The sequence below is a fragment of the Chelonoidis abingdonii genome, chromosome 2 (assembly GCF_003597395.2).
Source record: "Chelonoidis abingdonii isolate Lonesome George chromosome 2, CheloAbing_2.0, whole genome shotgun sequence".
Lineage (NCBI taxonomy): Eukaryota > Metazoa > Chordata > Testudines > Testudinidae > Chelonoidis > Chelonoidis abingdonii.
Window position 1 is genome coordinate 176,640,655 of NC_133770.1, and position 19,872 is coordinate 176,660,526.

Genomic DNA, 19,872 nt, shown 5'->3' on the forward strand with positions numbered 1-19,872 from the left:
TATCAAGAAGTAGGCCAGCTCTTCTTTCAAGAGGCCTTGAGGGACACTTTCCATTAGAGATGGCGCTCTTTGGAGGTGCTTCTCAGTTCAGATTACACTGATTACACTGTCGCTGATTTTAAGTGACAAATTCAACAGAAAAGGCCTCTTTATAACAACAACAAAAAAAAATGGGTCAGATCCTACCACTCTGAGGTCTGGTCTACACCTAAAACATAAATCGACCTAGTTACATTCTTAGGGCTGTGGAAAATTTTCACAAATTGTATGACGAAAATAGATTGACCTATCCCACTCTAGATGCAGTGAGGTAGACAGAAGAATTCTTCTGTCAACCTAGCTGCCAGCTCTTGGAGAGGTGGATTACCTAAATTAGCAGAAAAACCCCTTCCGTCAATGTGTTGCTGTAACTGCTGTAGTGTAGACTTACCCTTACTCACATTGTGTAGTGCCTTTGTCAACAAGTTGTCCCATTGACATCAAGGTGGTACTCAGCATGAATAAGAGTGGTAGAATCTAGTCTTATATGATTGATTCATCTTACCGCAGTAAATCAAAGTATTATAACAAACTGAACCAAACTGGTTTATCATCCACTTAAACTTCAGTCAGCAGTAATTCTTTTTTACTATTTTTTTAAAAGATTAGTCAGATGAGTGGGATATATCCAGCTGCCATGTGAGCGCAGAGGGCCTGATTTGCAAGTGTCCTAAGCATAAGTCCCAATTCTGAACCTTAGCGTCCAAAATGTGGGTGCCTGCATGAACCCTCCAAACTTAATTACCAGCTTGGATCTGATAGCGCTGCCACCAGACAGAAATCAGTGCCTGCCTCACTCTGGTCTCCCCAAACCTTCCCTGGGGGACCCCAAGACTCAGATGCCCTGAGTCTCACAACAAAGGGAAATAACCCACTTCCCTTCTCCCTCTTTACCTTCCCCCAGATTTTCCCGCCCTGGGTACACTAGGAGATTTCCCTGCTTCCTATCCTTGAAAACACAAAACCAGAGGGATTAAGTGTCTCTCCCCCCTACCCAGAGGCTAATGAAATTTCAAGTTTAGTCAATCTAACAACAAAGGGATTTCCCGCCTCCCTCGTTCCTTAGCCTTAACCAGAGAAAACTCAAACAGGTCTTAAAAAGAAACTTTATATAAAAAGAAAGAAAAAGACATAAAAATGGGTCTCTGTATCAAGATGACATTTATACAGGGTTCTAATGCTTAAAAGAAAAAATGAATAAACAGCCTTATCCAAAAAGAAATACAATTTAAAACATTCCAGCAACTACACACGTGTAAATACAAAAAAAAAAACAATATAAGCCTATTGTTTTTCTACCTTTGTACTCACAACTTGGAAACTGAAGATTAGAAACCTGGAGATAGAAAGATCCTCTCTCAGAGCAGAGACAGCACCAGAGACACAGACAAAAGACACACACCCAAAAATTTCCCTCCCTGAGCTTTTAAAAATCCGGTTTCCTGATTAGTCCTCTGGTGTTTGGTTCCCTTTGTTAACCCTTTACAGGTAAAAGAAACATTAATCCTTAGCTATCTGTTTATGACAGCAAGACACACAGCACCTTGAACTTCATTTGGTTTTAATGGGAGCTGAAGTGTTCGTCACTTCTTATTAGTGCACAGTATGTGGCCTGGAGGATTAGCATTGTATTTGCTTTTCTTGCTCGGCATTGCAGAGCTTGTACTCAGTCTCTGACAGTGGCAGCAGTGACTCTAGCCAACCCTGCTCTGCCCCTCCCCTCTGGCTCCCAGTGTCGCCTGCCACCACACAGCCTTCAGCATCCTAGTGCTGCCGGAACACGCCAGAGCCAGGCTGACCTCATCCATTGCCCTCCCACCCCAGACCCCCACCCTCTTCTGGGAGCCCCAAGCACCAGGGGCCCCCCACCCCTAGCACAGGTGCCACCCTGTGACTCTCCATCATCCCTCCCCACCCCCCACCACTGGTGTCCCCTCTCCATACCAGATTTCACCTGTATAAAAATGTTAAGGGAGGCCCCTACGGGCTGATTTGTCCCAGGCCCTGCACCCCCATAGGGACAGGCTCACAGGGAGGATACTATTCAAGTATTTTAAAAGAGCAAAGGCCAGATTCTGCCAACCATAGTCACATCGGGGTAACACTTTACTCAGCAAATAGGAATCTGACCCTAAATGAACATATACTGTAGAAGCATATAGTTAAATCATACAAGTGCCATTTTTAGGATTTAATAATAAACAATGTAGTAGATAGACTAGGGTAATGAACTGATCCTGAGCTATGCAGTGGCCAAAAACTGCCCACAGATGGATGATCTGACAGTTACAATTAAACATTATTATTAACATTAAGATTATCACATATTCAGGACAAATGTTAAGAAGTAAACTACATTCAGGAAATCAACAAATTGTAGAATGAGTTACCACAGAGGTTTCCAAAATGTGGTCTGTGGAGAACTAGTTGTCTGTGGAAGGCTTGCTGTTGGTCTGCAGAGAGCCAGCAGGAAACCATGGGCACTGGCGCCTTATTTCCAGCTGCTAAATTTCATTTCAGTTACAGATACATTCCTAACCTTACTTCTCAAGTAGGCAATTTCTGTACCTACCACAGTGGTGTTATGCACCTTCTGTTGGCTGTGGAAGAGGGTGATTCCATTGCGAATGGGACTGGAGGTATTCTGCAAAATCATCATCCTGTGAAGAAGGTGCACACTATGAAAAAGTCTGAGAACCCCAGCTTTACCAGGAAAATGATAGAGGTGGAAAAATTTGGGATATTATTTAAGAAACACACATAGGACCCTCTCCTATTCGGAGGGCCAGTTCCAAGGAAACAATGCCCAGCCAAAGTATTAGGTTGTGTTTTGGCTATCCCCACAGAGTGGCGACAGCTGGAAGGAACGTTCCACCTTAGCACTGAATAGCTTTTCTTTGGCCTATGTTATCCAATGGCTGAAGTTGCCCGTCACTGCTCTAATGTGCACTCATTACAATTCCATTTTCAGAGGTACTTTCCTTGCATTAGGTCTGATTCAAAGCCTATAGGAGTCTATAGAAAGGGTCTCATTGAGATCAGTGGCTTTGGGTCAGAATCACTGTGCATATAAAACAGTAACTCTAAGGTCTAGAGGATCAGACCCTCGTCTCCATGTGGGAGACTAATGATGGTGTCAGGGGAGAATGATGATAGAAACGAGAATGAGTTTAGATGGCCAGAATGGCTTTAATTCATTTTCCACCACCCCCTCCCAAAATCTTAGAACTTTTATGGAAAACACATTTGTAATGTATTCAATTGCATCTATGCAGGGAAGAATAAGATTGGCATAAAGGTAAACAACTGGCAAATTATTCATAACTCAAAATCTGCCCAATGGTTTTTCTTTCCAAAACTTTAGAAATTAGAGACTGCGCACCAGATGTTAGAAAAGAAATTACTAATTTAACTGCTAAACTGCTAAAAGGTTCACTCTAGTAATATTTTCTTGCCGAAAATGCCTGTGTCCTGTTAAATGTTTATTGAATACTATAATTATATTACATTTGCTGTTAAACAATATTGACGTTTATGAATAAAAAAAAGTTGGGGGTTTTGGGGTTTTTTTTAAGCCACGCAAGACGTAGAGTAAACATCTGGTAGTAACCTTATGTGTGGTATTGGGGGGGGGAAAAGAGCTTTCTTCCCATTTTTTTTCTTTTTTTGCTGGTGTGCTTTTTTTAAACCATGTAGCCTTTGTCACAGAAAGTATGATTAAGTATGATTAGACTTTCTCACTATCAGTAAAATGTTTAAAGACAGTGAGCTGGTGAAGCAAGGATATATTTAACTATGAAACAGCTGTTTTTTGAGCAATAACCCAGCTGTTTGGCTTGGAGGATGCTTGTTAGAGTTGATTAATCATTATATTAAAAACAGAAAAAATAAACATCTTTGGAGAGCACGAAACAGGTTTTAAAAAAAATCAGTAATTCCATTTTTCCAAAGAGTGCAACAATAACAAAGGAATTTCACTTTTAACGACACAAGCGCATTAGTTAATAGCACAGAAGTGGCTCAACAGTGCAAAACTAATATCACTGCCAGCAATTGAATGAGTTTCCTTTTGCCATTCAATGCTTGTAAAGCATTTTGCAATTGTTTGTGGTACAGAGTTTTTCATATCCTCTCCCTCCCCTAGCCTAGACCTTTTGTTGATTTGCTGTAAAGAGGCACAGTGGGTTTGTGTGGGCTGTTGGCTGACTGCCCCAGTAAGGCACTTTTTTTTTTCTCCTTTTGCCATTGGGTAATGAAAGAGGACAGGATGGCAGGTATTTGGCTCTCTTTCCAGCCTTGGGCATTATCCATAACTCAGAGATTTTGATTTGTGTTGGAGGCTGGAGCAGGGAATGCATATAGTACTGTACCATTTAGTTGGGATTTTAAAACAATCTTTCTTCTATAGGATTTCCCTGTCATGAAATAGATTTATTCAAGAGAATCAGTCAATTATAACACGTGACATTTAAAAGATCTTTTACTTATAACTTGACTCTTTTGAAATTGTAACTCACTGTTCAGAAAGTAATTTCTGCCTGGGAATGTTGTCAAAAACCAAAAGCTTCTTTCTCTATACGTGGGGCTGAATCCTGGTTGCTTTATCCCCATACAAGCAGTCCTGTTGACTCCATTGCAACGCCAGATGACCCTCAATTCAACAAAGTACTTAAGCACATGCCTAACTTGAAGCGTACAAGTAATCTCATTGCGAAAATTAAGCATATACTGAAGTACCCTATTGAATCAGGATCCATATGAGTCAGGCGAATAGGGTTTTGCCAACATTAACTATTAAAAATTTGGAACAGCCCCCTTCTTCTGGCTAGTTTGCTTTTAAAAAAAATTGAATAAAAACAGCTTGTTTAAAATTATTTTAAATCTGATCTATTTTTCTTTTTAAATTTATTTCTTTGGAATCCAAATAGAATCTCCAAAGACTCTATTATGATATAATGCATCTACCAGAATGAAGAAAATACTAGCTGAGGCAGAACATTGCTAAGAAAAGAGTCCTAGTAACAGCCTTTCAAATTATTATTATTAATAAAATTATATATTAGCCTAATAAATGGTCATATGTGTATTTACCCCACACTTTGTAATTCTGGGGAATGCTTAATTCATGACTCCTGACGCAGGTGTCTGTAAAATTGAATTTTCCTTTCATGAGACATTTTGACACTTCAAAAATAAAATTCTAATCCAAATCTGGACAAAATGAAATACTGAAATTTTTCATGAAATGAAAAAATATGAAAATAATAAAATGTTTAAATCAATTTTTTTTAAAATTCAATCACAATGAAATGCTTTGACCTATCAAATAAATCTTTTTCATTTAGATTCTCCCAATTAGAAAATTTTAATATAATGTAGTTGAAAGCTACATTTCCCCCATGAAAAATGTCACTTTAGACAAAACTATATTTTCCAAAAGGAATATATTTTGGTTAAAAAAATGAATTAGCTCTAGCTCCTACAACAGAGTAAAATTATGCATTGAAAAATATATGTAGTTGTTCAGCCTGATTCTCATTTACCCTGGTGTAAATCATCAGTAACTCCACTGAAACCAATGGATTTACCCCTGTGTAAAATCAGTCTAAAATCACATAATCTATCTGGGATGCTGAACACTGCACCCATGTCTGTGTTCACACACATGGACACTGCCCATGATACCAAACATCAACAAGAATATCATGAACATAGATCACCATTTCAAAAATGAATGAATCATTCATAATTTTCAATTATTTTTTATAATTTTCATAGTATTCCATGAGAATGACAGTCAGGCTCACTTTTCAGTTGTATTGCCCATTCAGACTACTTTAGTTTTTATTTTAAAGTGAGAAATATAAAATCCCATCTAACTCTGTCTCCTTGAAGACAATGGAAAGACTTCCATTGACTTCAATACGGGAGTTAAATCAGGCTTTTCGTGTTGCTGAAAAGTGTCACACATTCAGTACAGAATATTTAAGAGCCTCTATTTATCCTCAGAACAGCTACACCACATAGTCCTGCAATAAGCTCTTCACAGGGACAGGGATTTGCCTGTAGAAAGCTCATTACAGGATCTGGGCTGTAATCTGGCCCTTACAATTCCTTTGTTTCTACTGTGGTTACTAATAAGAAGGCCAAGTGGTCCCAGTTGCAAAGGTGGCATCAGGCTATCTTCAGTAGCAATGGAATGAGAAAGTTTTGCTGTTTCCCAATCTGTCCTCCGTTAAGAACAGATTTAAGCACTGGGAGTTAATTCAAACATGTACATGTGGGGTTGTTCCTAAAAGGAACAAGAGACATTAAGTGGCATTATAGTAGTGTTATTCTTTGCTCTATAGATAAAGGTCTATGAGCATTTACACTGTAAGCTACTTTTCTTGCAGTTTTTTTTATTTATTTAATTGCAAAAATGAGCTTCAGACTGAAAACTGTCACAAAGGCTCTCAACTATATAAAATTTAATATTTTTATTATTAAAGTGGTATTTGAGCTATTAGAGTTCAAAAATATTACTTCCAAAGGGTTTTATTTATAGTCTCATAATAGAAAACTCTTGCCAATCGAGGACTGAATCTAACCTAAATAATAAAAATAGGAATTGTTTTTCTAGTAATAACACCTAGTTATTAAGTAAAACTGTTCTTTGTGAATCTCCTGCACCAATCTAAAGTGAGTCTAGTGCCTATCAGCAAGCGGAGAGACAAATTAAATTTGTGGAGATGATACAGGATGTGAATAAGGAGTCATCAAGAACTTCTCAGTCAGCAGAATATTTCCTTAGTGTGGTCATTCTATGAACTAGACTAAGAAAGAAGACAAAACTCCCATCCTCCAAAATATCCCTGGGGTTGTATCCTGTTGCCAGCTTGTGGTCTAAGAAAAGAAGCTACTTTAAAAAGAGTAGAAATTTATTAAGTGTAACAGAATTACTGCTTTCCTTATGTGTAAAATATCATCCTTCCTGAAATTAAATATATCAGCAAATCAACAGTTGTGAGAGAGCAGAGGGAGCGAGGGAGCTGTCTGCAGGAGAGGTGAAGCCTGGAGCAGGGTTGCAAAATGAGCCAACCAGAGACAGCTGGCATGCAAAGGGAACCTCAAGCAGCTGGTTGCTTGTAAAACAGCTGAAGCAATTCTCTTAAAGGGTTGACTGGGAAGTCTACAAGGATGTCAGCTTGGAGCAGGGCATTACCAAGCTGAACCCCACAGTGGATTACCTCCTAAGAACCAATTTAAAAAATAAAGATTTGGAAGGAGCTATTTTGCTCATCCATGTTCTGAGGTAAGAGCCAGGCCCCAGGACAGATTCAGGATTTTGAGTTTTACTTTTGAATTTATTTTGTCTGAATAAACCCAGACCCTAATAAGGGTGGTGATTGGATGAGCAAGTGTGTGGAGCCTGTATAAAAGGGCCAGGAAGAGGGAAAATAAATAGAGAGCAAGGCAGTGCAGAGGCACCCTGGTCATGGAGGATGGCCCACTTGTTTACAACAGTATACGATTCTATAAGAATAATTCATTTTGATCATTTCAGTCACTGCTATGCACAGTGAATATCCACAAGCAGATTGTGATTTCCTCATATTTGTCATTTGGAATTATTTGAATGTTTTTCCAAAGCTTTTTAACTTTGAATTGTTAGTTAATGATTCTGAATATTCACTATTCAAATTGCATGGGTTAGTTTTGATTAGTCAGGTAAGTCATATGATATTGGGAAGGGACAGCTCAGTGGTATGAGGATTGGCCTGTTAACCCAGGGTTGTAAGCTCAATTATTGAGAGGGTCACTTAGGGATCTGGGGCAAAAATCTGTCTAGGGATTGGTCCTACTTTGAGCAGGGGATTGAACTAGATGACCTCCTGAGGTCCCTTTTAACCCTGATAGTCTATGATTAACTGCTAATCATGTTTCTGTGTATGAGTGCTTCTGCTGAAATATCTGTGAGTGCAAATTTAAAATGTTTTTCTGTAATATTTCCACATGCAACTTTGAAATTTGGACTCTGTGAACTTTCTCCTGGATCACTCACGTCAACAAAATGCAAAGACAAGAGTCCCTCCAGAGGAACTCAACTGATCCAGGAGCTGACCAAGAGCACCAACAGTACTTAAATAAGATAATAATAACAATAATAGCTGTCAAGTCCAATCAGTGTTTTCTTTTGTCAGGACTGTAATTTCCAAGTGTCTTGAGCTAGCTATCTGCTCCTGGAACCATTTCAGTGCAAAAGGATGCAGCCGCTGATATTTTCACATTGTATCTTTTTATACTGTTTGTCTACTTCCAAGGCAAATTCAGAAACAAGAAAACCTTTCTGTTCTCCAAATTAATGACATTTATTTAAGGCAGAGCCTCTCACCTTGACCATATTCCTTGAACATGTCTATCTGAGAGGTACTACCCTACTCCCTTTTTAAAGACTAACATCCCTGAGAATGGTCTTACCTAGTGGTCTGCCACTTGAAAAGTTCCTGCCCTTTTTTTTCAGCATGACTACAAGGTCTTAACCATTGCAGTTACAGTTGCTGCAGTGCAGTAATGTTGACTTCTGCTCTTAAATTAAATTAAGGAATCTCTTCAAAAAGGACAAGATGATGTTTTCCCATCAGTCACCCAGTGAGAAATTAACATGATCTTCAACTTTTCTTTTTGATGTAAACAATGGCACACAATATATATCCATTGATCTGGGTCTCAGTAGTAGTGCGTGCATTATGAAGCTGGAAAAAGACCCTCTGCCTCCTGGAAAAGTATAATTATTTATATTGCTGTAGCACCTAGGAGCCCCAGCCATGGACCAGGACCCCATTGTTCTAGGCACTGTACAAACCCAGAGGGTTTCTTAACCTATCTACTGAGAAGGGATCATATTTCAAGGGGTCTCTTTTAAACTTCTCCAAGTTAGCAACTCTAATGATACACTGATCAATATATTTATCCAGTTATGGATGAAAGTGTGGACTCTGCTTCTGAAAATGACCTGTTAGTACCATCAATCCTAAGTAACTATTGTGAACCAATCCAGTTAGAAGTGCATGGGAACAGATTAAAGATGATACATTGCTGCCACAACTTCCTACACTCCATTTATATCAATGGTTCTCAAACTTTTGTACTGGTGACCCTCTTTCACATAGCAAGCCTCTGAGTGCAACCCCCTCTTATCAATTAAAAACACATATATATTTAACACCATTATAAATGCTGGAGGCAAAGCGGGGTTTGGGGTAGAGGTTGACAGCTCACAACCCCCCTATGTAATAACCGTGCAACCCCCTGAGGGGTCCCGACCCCCAGTTTGAGAACTTCTGATTTATATTCAAGTCTGGAATCTGAGCTATGCAAAATTTTGGCTTAAGCATTGTGTTTTTCCAAATAGATGCCTTGTGATTTTTCAGTACACCACTTCCTCAGTTCTAAAAGGTGCTTAACCTTAGGCCAGGTCTACAGTGCGACTTTAAATCGGTTTAATGGCCGATATACCGATTTAACGCTGTATCCGTTCACACGACGTCGTCATTAATATCGAGTTAAACGGCTCCTTAAATCGATTTCGGAACTCCTCCCAAACAAGAGGAGTAGCGCTAAATTCGATAGCGATAACTCGGATTAGGGTTCGTGTGGACGGAAATCGACGTTATTGGCCTCCGGGCGGCATCCCAGAGTGCAGCACTGACCGCTCTGGACAGCAATCTGAACTCGGATGCAGCGGGCAGGTAAACAGGAAAAGCCCCGCGAACTTTTGAATTACATTTCCTGCTTGCCCAGCGTGGAGCTCTGATCAGCACGGCTGGCGATGCAGTCTGAAATCGAAAAAGAGCTCCAGCATAGACCGTACGGGAGATACTAGGTCTGATCGCTGTATGGGGAGACAAATCTGTTGTATCCAGCTCCGTTACAGAACACGAAATGCCAAAGCGTTTGAATAAAAAACTCCAGGATACACAGCGCTGCGTGACAAGCGTAACGGGAAGCCAGAGACTCAAATGGACGCTCATGAAGGGAGGGAGGGGGTACTGAGGACTCCAGCTATCCCACAGTCCACAGCAGTCTCTGAAAATTATTTGCATTCTTGGCTGAGCTCCCAATGTCTGTAGGTTCAAACACAGTGTCTGGCGTGGTTCAGGGAACAGCTCCTCAGTTTATTTCCCCCCACCACCACGTGAAAAAAAAAAGGGAAAGATTGCTGTGCTATGGCGTTTGCTCAATGCACTCCGCGAAAAAGGCGCCAAAGGGTTGTCTGCTGCCTTCACAAAGGGAGGGGTGAGGCTGTACCCAGCACCACCCGGGGCAGTGTTTTCTGCCCCATCAGGCACTGTGCTCTCAACACGGAAGTGGGAACTATGGGATAGCTGAGGAACAGCTACCCACAGTGCACCGCTCCTGAAATCGATGGTAGCTTTGGACCATGGACGCAAACAATCGATTTCGGGATCCCACTGTGGACACGCTAAACCGATTTTATTAGATCTGTTTTGTAATATCGGTTTAAGCTAATTCGAAATAATCATGCAGTGTAGACGTACCCTTAGAACCAGCTTCCTGATTTCCCTTGAGATTCTCTGAGTTTATCCATCCAATTCCATATAATCCTTGGTCATATTTTTGGTCTAGTTGGGGGTGGGGGAGGGTTCTTTTTATACTTTAAAACTTTTTTTGAGAAAATAAGTCTGAAAACACCTATTTGGCAAGAACAGCAAAAGATTGGTTGAATATTAAGAAAGATTTATATTAAACGGGTCTTCAGAAGTTTGCGATGTTAACTGTGTGTTCAGTTTTACCTGCCTGAGAAATGTGCTTTTTTTCCAGTCAGCTTTTCTATCATGCTCAGAGCTCTGCTCACTTAAAGGCAAGTCATCTAGTTAACATTTTCATCTTGAATTCTTCATAAATTATACCCCTCACTTTCAAGTGTGTATGAAACAAAGTAGCTCATCCATAAATCTTCATTGTTTCTTAATTGGTCTCCAGACTGTGGGCCATTGTAAATTGAAATAAATGCACTCTAGTAGCATTTAATCCTACTAACAGCCTTTCATTAGTGCTTTTGTTTATTTATTTACTCTTACAAAGCAAGAATTAGGCATCAGTGCCCTGAAGCTTTATTTTACGTAAAATTCATAAAGGCAGTTGAATCCAAGAAAATTATATTAGAAAGTGGAGGAAGCCAAAAATGTTACAAGCCTTTCTGTTTGATACTTGTTAGTGTTAAAAAGATTTTGCTTTTAACATAGAATGCAAATTACCTAGCCTGAAGAATGACATCTGCAGGATTTCCAAGGGCATTGTTCTTACTATTCTGAGCCCTGATCCTGCAAAGACTTACCCATGTGCTTAATCTTACACACTGTAAGTAACCCCATTGGCTCACAGTATGTAAAGGTAAGCCTATGCATAATTTTTTGCCAGATCAGACCCTTAGGGAGTAAAATGGAAACAGTTACCTGAATCAGAGTTCTTAACAAATCTTCTAGCTACATTTCAATACAAATTAAGCACGCAGGTCCAAATCCTCAACAACAGGAGTTAGGCACCTAAATACCTTTTGAGGCTCTGGACTACAGGCCCTGATCTTGCAATGAGATCTATGCAGGAGGATGCTTGCACCTGCGTGGAGTCCATTGACTCTAACAGATCTGTGTGTGAGAGCAAAGGTTTGGGACCTAAAATGGAAAAAAGAAAAATCCTTTAGTCTGCCATCCATCACAACTATATGCATTAGGATAGATTATTGTGCTACACAAATATGCAACTGCCAGTAACACATCACTCTGTGTGGCATCCTCCAATCTACTGCAAAGGCAAACAAAATACTCTAAATTAATCTTATCTGTTCTTTAAAAACAAAATTTAGCCTTGCTAAAGCAGGACTGCCACTCATGTTGAATTGCAATGTGGTTTGTGATAAGAAAAAAATATATCGTTGGGAACTAGGACAAGATCACTGAAACTCAATGGCCCAAAATGTGGCATTTAGCCATGGGTCCCTGCTAAGGTTAGCAGGAAGCTGCACCTACCCAAGATGAGTGTGAGTGCAGGAACTTCACAGGTGAGTGGCCCTTCTGTGGAAGAGGTAAGGAAGGAGGCTCTGGCCCCTTTCTTCCTGCACTGCAGCACAAGAGCCACTCACAATATGGTCCAGATTCACTTATGGCCAGCAGCGGGCTGGGTTTAAATCTAAGTCTCTAGAGTGGTTGTCGTGTGAATGAAACCTCCTTGTGTAGCTCAGCTTCTTTCAACTCTTTAGTTTGATGCAGTTAAAAATATAAAATATGTTCAATGCGTTTTTTTAAAAAAATACATCCATTAACACCACAGTAATTTTCTTATAAGGTTGAGGGGAAATGTCAACATTTTTACAGTCCCTGACCAAATCAAGGAGGTTGAAGTGCTAGTGGTCTGCTCTTTCATAGGTTTAGAGGGCAATAAAGAGAGCGTGTTTCTTTTAAGAAGCCTTAGTGACTTTTTTTTTAACTCGGTGTTCTCGCATTACATTATTGATAGCTCTGCTTTTGTTTGGTCCCTTGGGATGGTCCTTATTTGGCTTCATGTCTTCAGAGCCTTTTTTTTTTTTAAATATCAGCCCATTTTTGGAATAATGTTTTTTTTACGCACTCACATGCAAAGTGAAAAATCAAAGCCAACTACTCTTTCCTAATTAACACTCTTAGCTGTCAGGTCTGTGTATTTTGATGAGGACAAAGTCATCAGTGAAACAAGTATTGGTGGCGTGAAGTAATCAAATATGCCCTTACAAGCCAATCTGTAGTATAAGCTGTTAGTACACCAGTGTTGATGTTAAAAATAACCCAAAAGGAAGTTAATAGGCGCTATTTTGAAAATACACATCGGGGCAGCAGAAATCTAACTAGCAGAGCTGGCCAGAACAAAACAGAAAAAAATAGGTATTCCCCCACTTTTCAATTTAAAATTAACAACATTTCAACCAGCTCCATGGTTAATTAAAATACTAAAATGGAGAGATCTTCTGTAAAAATGGCACTAATTTTTCTCTTTTTAAAAATTAAAAACGGTATTGATGTAATTTTTTTTTAATTGCTGCTTCTACTAGTCATTCATTAGTGATGTGTATTGTCATAGTGCCAACTTGGGGCTTCTTGGGGCTAGGTGCTGCTCATACAAAGAGCTTACAATACAAATGTATAACTAAAGACACCAAGTGGCTACAGGAAACAAAATGGGGGAGCACAAGTTAACAGTGAGATGTTTATGGTTATTGCAATAAAAGGGGAAGCACACTAGAAGCCAGTTCCAAAGATGATTAAAGTCAGCAGAGACACCCAATGACTTCAGTGGAATTTAGATCAGGCCCAGCTGCACAGCTATTTTCAAATGTTTTGTAGGCATTGTGACAGAGATGAGTAGGGCTGTGACAATAATATACCTGAAACCCTCAACATTAAATGTTTTTGGAACATACTTTGTGGATCGGACATGATATGGATTTTTGAGAAACATATTTAGAAACTATTTTTTCTGCTAGTTGCCCTGCCACAGAGCCAGCTGAAGGAGAAATGGCTTCCCACCCCCTCAGACTCAGGAAGAGAATTGCTTATCTCAACATAGAGGTGTTTGTTTTAAGGAAGGAGAAGTGCAATGTTTCTAGTCAGTTCTGGAAATGCTGGGGGATAGGTGGGGAACCTTCCCATGGAGGATGGAGTTCAGAGAACTCCAGAATTCAAGCGAACGTGAAGATGTTGATTCGCTGCCAACCTCTTGTGAACCAAACCGCAGAGTTTGCACAGATGTGTCCGCCAGCCTTTAAATTGACTTGCCTTTGTGAATTTAAAGCCAAGAGTAATCTTCCTTTCACAACTCACCTTGAAATAATCCACCGTTTGGATGGTTTGAATGGGCTAAATCAAATGAAGTAAGAGGAAGGACTCCATGGCAGTGGGCTTTGGACCAGCCACCTGTGCAATAATAGGCACAGAAGATTAAACTAAGGATAGACTTTTGATATAACTGTGTCTTTTTGAGGGGAGGGGTGACTTAATTCAGGCTAATGTTAACTGGCTTATATACTGTAGTGCTTTTTGCATTACTAAAGTTATCAGTATAAGAAACATACAGCTAGTAAAGGGACAAGGGATGCAACAGCCTACACAATCATGGCTTGAACTACCCTTGTCAAATCTCATTTTATTATCCCTGGACACACATTTCCTCTTACAAAGTGCTTTTTAAGCTTTGGGACTCCAAGGAGCTGTTTCTGCAGCTTCTCTTCTCATCCTTTCTCTTAATACAGCTCTCTAGGTACTGTATATATACAAAGCTAGCACCACTTTCAGTATATCTCTCCTAATGTCTTCTTTCTGTAGACATCTATCCATCATTTATGCCCTTCCTCTATAGAGACATAATTGTTGTCTTTAGAAAGCTAATGTTAAGCCTCATTTCTTTCTTTCAGCACTTGGCTGTACTCATAAATCATCATGATGGAAGCTACTAAAGACTTAGTAAGAATAACATCATCCTGATGTCAGCCTTTGCTAGGTTCACGTCCCCCCCGCGCTTCCACCATTATGCTCACTACTTGTCCTCTCTCTCTGACTAGCCCCATCCATCTGATGCAATGTTGTCTACAATAAATGACAAGATGCAGACCAGTCAGTTGCCAGACTTTTATCATAGTGACTTATATGGAGGAAGGATAGTCTTTCAATTAAAGTACTGGGCTAGGAGTCAGGAGAGCAGCATTCAAATCCCACTTCTACCACAGACTTCCTGTGTGACTGGAAAGTCATATAATCTCTGTTGCAGGATAATGATACTTAGAATACACCTGTGAAGTAGCTGAGAATAAATTCACTGATACTGCATAACAGGTACCTATATAGATTTTTCTCCATATTGTCAGTGAAGTTCTCAGCAACTCTAGACCCATCTTTCCATAATTAATTGTGTTGTCTGGCTCAGTAACTAAACAAAAGAGGGCCTTTTTCTAACAAAAAGAGTAGGCACCCAGAGAGTTAAAATGGCTGAGGTCACCCAACTAGTATTTCATCATTGATACAAAACACCCAAAGCTGAAAGACATTCTCACAATTAGTCACTGCTGTTGCTTTCACAATTATATACAGGCCCATTTCTTGCTGCTTTACAGTCTTAAATCTCTGAATTATGTTGATTTCTTCTGCTGAGAGATTTAATTATTGCTATATGTTCACCACAGGAATGATGAAAGCAAGCTAGAATTACTACTGAGTGGTCTAAAGAAATCTAGGAGTATGATGAAAGTGAGTAGTAATTGATCACTGACTGATGTAAACAAAGGTTATTGGGCTTGAAACATTTGTAATTACAGTGCTATGATTCTTCAACTGAACATTTTCTTGTCAAACATAGGACAAACACTGTATTTGTCTTGTAAAACTGAAAGCTTTTGAGTGAGAAATTAGTCAGAAGATGACTTGAGTATCTTACTGTATAAGTTATACAGGGGGCTAAATCACTTCTTGTTAACTCTTTTAACTTTAGTGGAATTGTGCCTATCTGCAGCAAGGCTGCATCTGACCTATGATGTGAAATGTTCCTACAAAACTCAAAATGGCACAGTTCCCATAAGTTTCTATTTCATTACAAACTAGAAACCCAGAGTTTGAACTGGGACTTGAGAAGAGCCAAAGTTCTCAAGAAACTATAGTCTATAGCCATTTAGCATCACTGTGGGCTCTGGATCCCACCTCTCAAACCAACTACCTGAACTTCTGCCAGTAAACAGGAAAGAGTGTCCACAGTGGTGTTATCAAAGCCTAATATCTCACTTCCTGAAGCAAATGTTGCCTTCCAAAGGATAAGGAAAAAAGGCTTTAATCAGATTCATAGCTCTTTTAGTTTTTGAACATTTGATAATTCATATTATAAATTAATGATAGCTTGCTTAGCAGCCCAGAAAATAACCTTCTTGTCCAGCAGCTTCCTATACCATTTAGTAACCCAAACTGATGATACTTCAGTAACATGGAATATTCAGTAATATGGATATTATTACTCTGTGCTTTGAAAGCTGCCTAAGGATAACTTTTTTGGCCGCCTATACCCCAAACACTAGTTCATTATTTCAGGTTGCTTTGCCCAATGAAAGGCGTGACTCTCACACTAAAGTATCTATTTCTATGTGCAGATATGCCAGAGCAGCAGAAGACTCTCTTCTTGAGCTCCAGTTGGAAACCTGTTCTGTCGAAAATGGCTTAAAACACCCTCCAGAGCTGTTGACAATGCCCAGAATTATATGATTTTTAAACAGGAAATCATGGAGATCATGGCCCCTATTTTTTTTATTTTTATTTTTCATAACACATTTCAGGAAAGAACTCAAGGACTCTAAGCCAATACACAAAACTGAGCATCAGCATGTGTGTATAATAACAGTACATCCCTTCAAAGGTGAAACCAAGCATCTCACAGTAATTGGGTGCCCTGGCAAGTGGAGGAAAGCAGATTGGATGTCGCTATTTGAAAGTTAAGCAGTAGGATCCCAGTTCTTTACCAGCTGTACAGCATGGTCAAAGAACTAATAGCACAGAGTAAATCTCGGAGTCAACTGAAACTTTTACTGAGATTCTTTTAATGTAGAGAGGTGAGTTGCAAGACAGTATTCAATGGGGATATTTCAAGATGCTATTTAAAGAAGCTTAAGAGAAATAAAGCAGCATGTTAAAGTGCTGGGTGAGCTATTCTTTTGTGGCCACAGATTCTGTTCAATAACATCTGGAGAACAGAGTCAGTCCCATCCAAAGGGCAAAAAAGCATTATTTGGACACATAAAAGCAACAAATAAGACTGTTGTAACTATCATGGAATTACTTTCTATCCATCCCAGGGAAAGTTTTGTCTTCTGTCTTCTTGGCTAGAGCCATTGAAATCTTAAGGAGCAAGATAAGACCACACAAAAAAATGGCCATTTCATGATGGAGCAAATCTTCACGGTGTGAGCTTATTGAGAAGATGCGAGAATTGAAGTACCTTGTTCTCATTTTATTGGATATCAAGACTGTGTTTGACTCTGACACAGAATTGCTCTGCCTGATCTTGAAATTCACAGGCTTCCTGCACAAGCTCTGCAGATGACTCCTCCTCACACTATGTTCTTGTAAGTGGGAAAAGAATCAACTTCTTCCGAATTAGGCATACGACCTAGGAACCTCACTGATGTCGATTTTGCTGATGACATTGTGCTAGCTGTTGAGTCAATACAGCACTTAAAGCCCTGGACAGCTCAGTGGCAAAAACTGCCCTGAACATTAATTGGGGTAAAGAAATTTTTTTTCAACTTGGTGATTTGAACACTGTGGGCTCTAGCATCTATCATCAGCTACCCAATTGAGTATGTCTGTCTGTAATTTCACCTCCCTCAGCTCTGTCAACTACATGGGTGACATTGAGAGAATTTAAAGCCTGCACTGTATAAGTATTGTCACTAATGAGGCATCTCAAAAATATATTTCACAAACCGAACACTTAAATGATATGAACCTTTTTCTAACTAAATGGGTCATGTTCTCTCAAATGGTTGCTCAGTGCTCTCTAGGAGATATGGTCATCTGCTCCAAATGCCTACCAACTTTCCTCTGAAAATCACCTTTGACTTTGACTCAGTGAATACAGGATGAAAAGACCCTCCAAAAGACCTAAAACATGATAACTGGGTGGCATCAGCAGACATCTGTGCTTCACAAGCATCCCACTCTGTAGCATGGCAGATTTGGCTCATGACTGAACACAATGGAGGTACATAACGCATTTGGTGGCATATACACTGTTCAAGCAACAGCATATGAATTAACTGATATTTCAACACCATGCTAAGCAGGGATGTTTTAAAATACAGTAACAAGGAAAAGTTCAGCAATTTCAATATTAGTGGCCCAGTTCAACTAGGAGAAACTGCATTTGGGACAACAAACTAGTCCCAGTACCAAATTAGTTCTGTGTGCATGTACTGGTGTTAACTATATAAATACAGTGCAACCTGTGTTAAGCAACCACCCAGCTGGCAAAAAATATATGGTTGCTCCAACAAAAGTCATCTTAAAATTTTACTGGAAACTTTGGGGGAATATCTTTAAATGGGTACTTGTAGGAACACCAACTTGGAATCTAGTTGATTTTTAAAAAAAAATTAATTTCAGGCACTACGCTAACCACTTGTGAAAAATTTGGTTTAAGTTATTTGCCCAGATCACATAGGAATTCTGTGGCAGGAATAGAATCTAATCCTCCAAGGCAGCATTCAATTGCCTTCACCTTGAGACCTTCCTTTCTCTTCCTGCAATCCAGTGCCTCATTCGCTACACTCCTTCCAACTTCTGCAACAAACAACACAGGGGTGCCACAGACAAGTCTTTTTCTCTACACAACTTTGATTCATCCCCATCTTGTGAACTTAATGATGTGGGGGTCCTGTACAAAAAACTAGTATGTGATAATATTATTAAAGACTGTATCCTAATGCATCAGATTCAGATTGCATGAACATCCTTAATTTCTGGCACTTCCTGATCTTTGATTATTTGACTTTTGTGATCTTTAATGTTCTCTTAGTGTCATTTTAGTGTGTGCAATCAGGATATAAACTGACAAAATAAGAAGGGCTATCAAATGAATAAAATAAACAGAAAAATAGGGAAATATAACTTTCAGTTCTGATAATCTTAGGTGTTACTTGTAACAGGAGTAGGTAAAACAACTTCAGACAGAAGAGTGATTTTTTTTTTTCAAGTCGATGGTGTCCCCTTTAAGAAAAGGGATTGGCTATTGGAGGTGGTGTTCAAGCCAGGTTTCACTACTTGTGTTTTCCTTTGTTTCTTTAAAGAAACATAGAACATGCTGTATGTTTTAGCCAACATGCTGTATGTTTTAGCAGGTTAACATACTGGACTATACTGACGCTTTATCGTAAATGTTTTTAGTACTACTTCAAAGTCAATGTTTACACTGAGTATTTTCTTAGTGCACACGTGTGGAAATAACAGGTGGAACTTGCCAAAATTTATCAGTCAATGCTGTGTATATATGGTAGCTTTAAAACTAACACAGGTGTCCTAGATCCCTTACACAGAATAAACAGAATTACCTGATCAAGAGGATGTGTAACTCCTCTCCTCTTGAAATAACTCATCCCTTCTTGAAATACTAGTTCTAAAATTGAGTCATCTCTGCTTTTCAAAGAAGACCCTTTACAAATATAAAATGCTATTGATTCCTGCATACCCACCCCACCTGTGTGTTTTTAAATGCACATTTATGATTATAACTCTGTACTATTGCTTTCTAGAATTCTGATTTGATTTTATTTTTTCTAAATGAAGGACAAGCAATAAATAGTCAATGAGTTCAGTTCATCCCTGGATCACACCAGCAAGAGCATCAGGTCTCCGGCTTTGGAAAAACCACACAGAGGCAGGGATGGGGCAATTGACTTGCAAGGAGGATGGTCAGAAGCCAGTCCATGCTAACGGGTCTCCTATGGAGCCCCAGCTACAAATTAAAGCTGGCTCCCTGGGCAAGGAAATCCTAGTGCACAAACATTTTGCCTGTCGTCCTTCAGTGTAAATCTATCTGCTCTGAAACATAGCTGCCCTATTGCCAGTAGAGCTGAATCAAGCCCAGTACATCTAAGCTAATATTTCCCTTTAAAATATATGCAGCAACCTGTTTGTCTTTCTTGAATCTTTATTTAGATGTTTAGTAGGCTTGTTTGCTTTTTCTTTACCTGGAGAATAAATAATACAGAAAATGTAAGAGGACTGTTAGTATACATTTAGGAGTATGTTTCAATCGGTTTGCACAGCT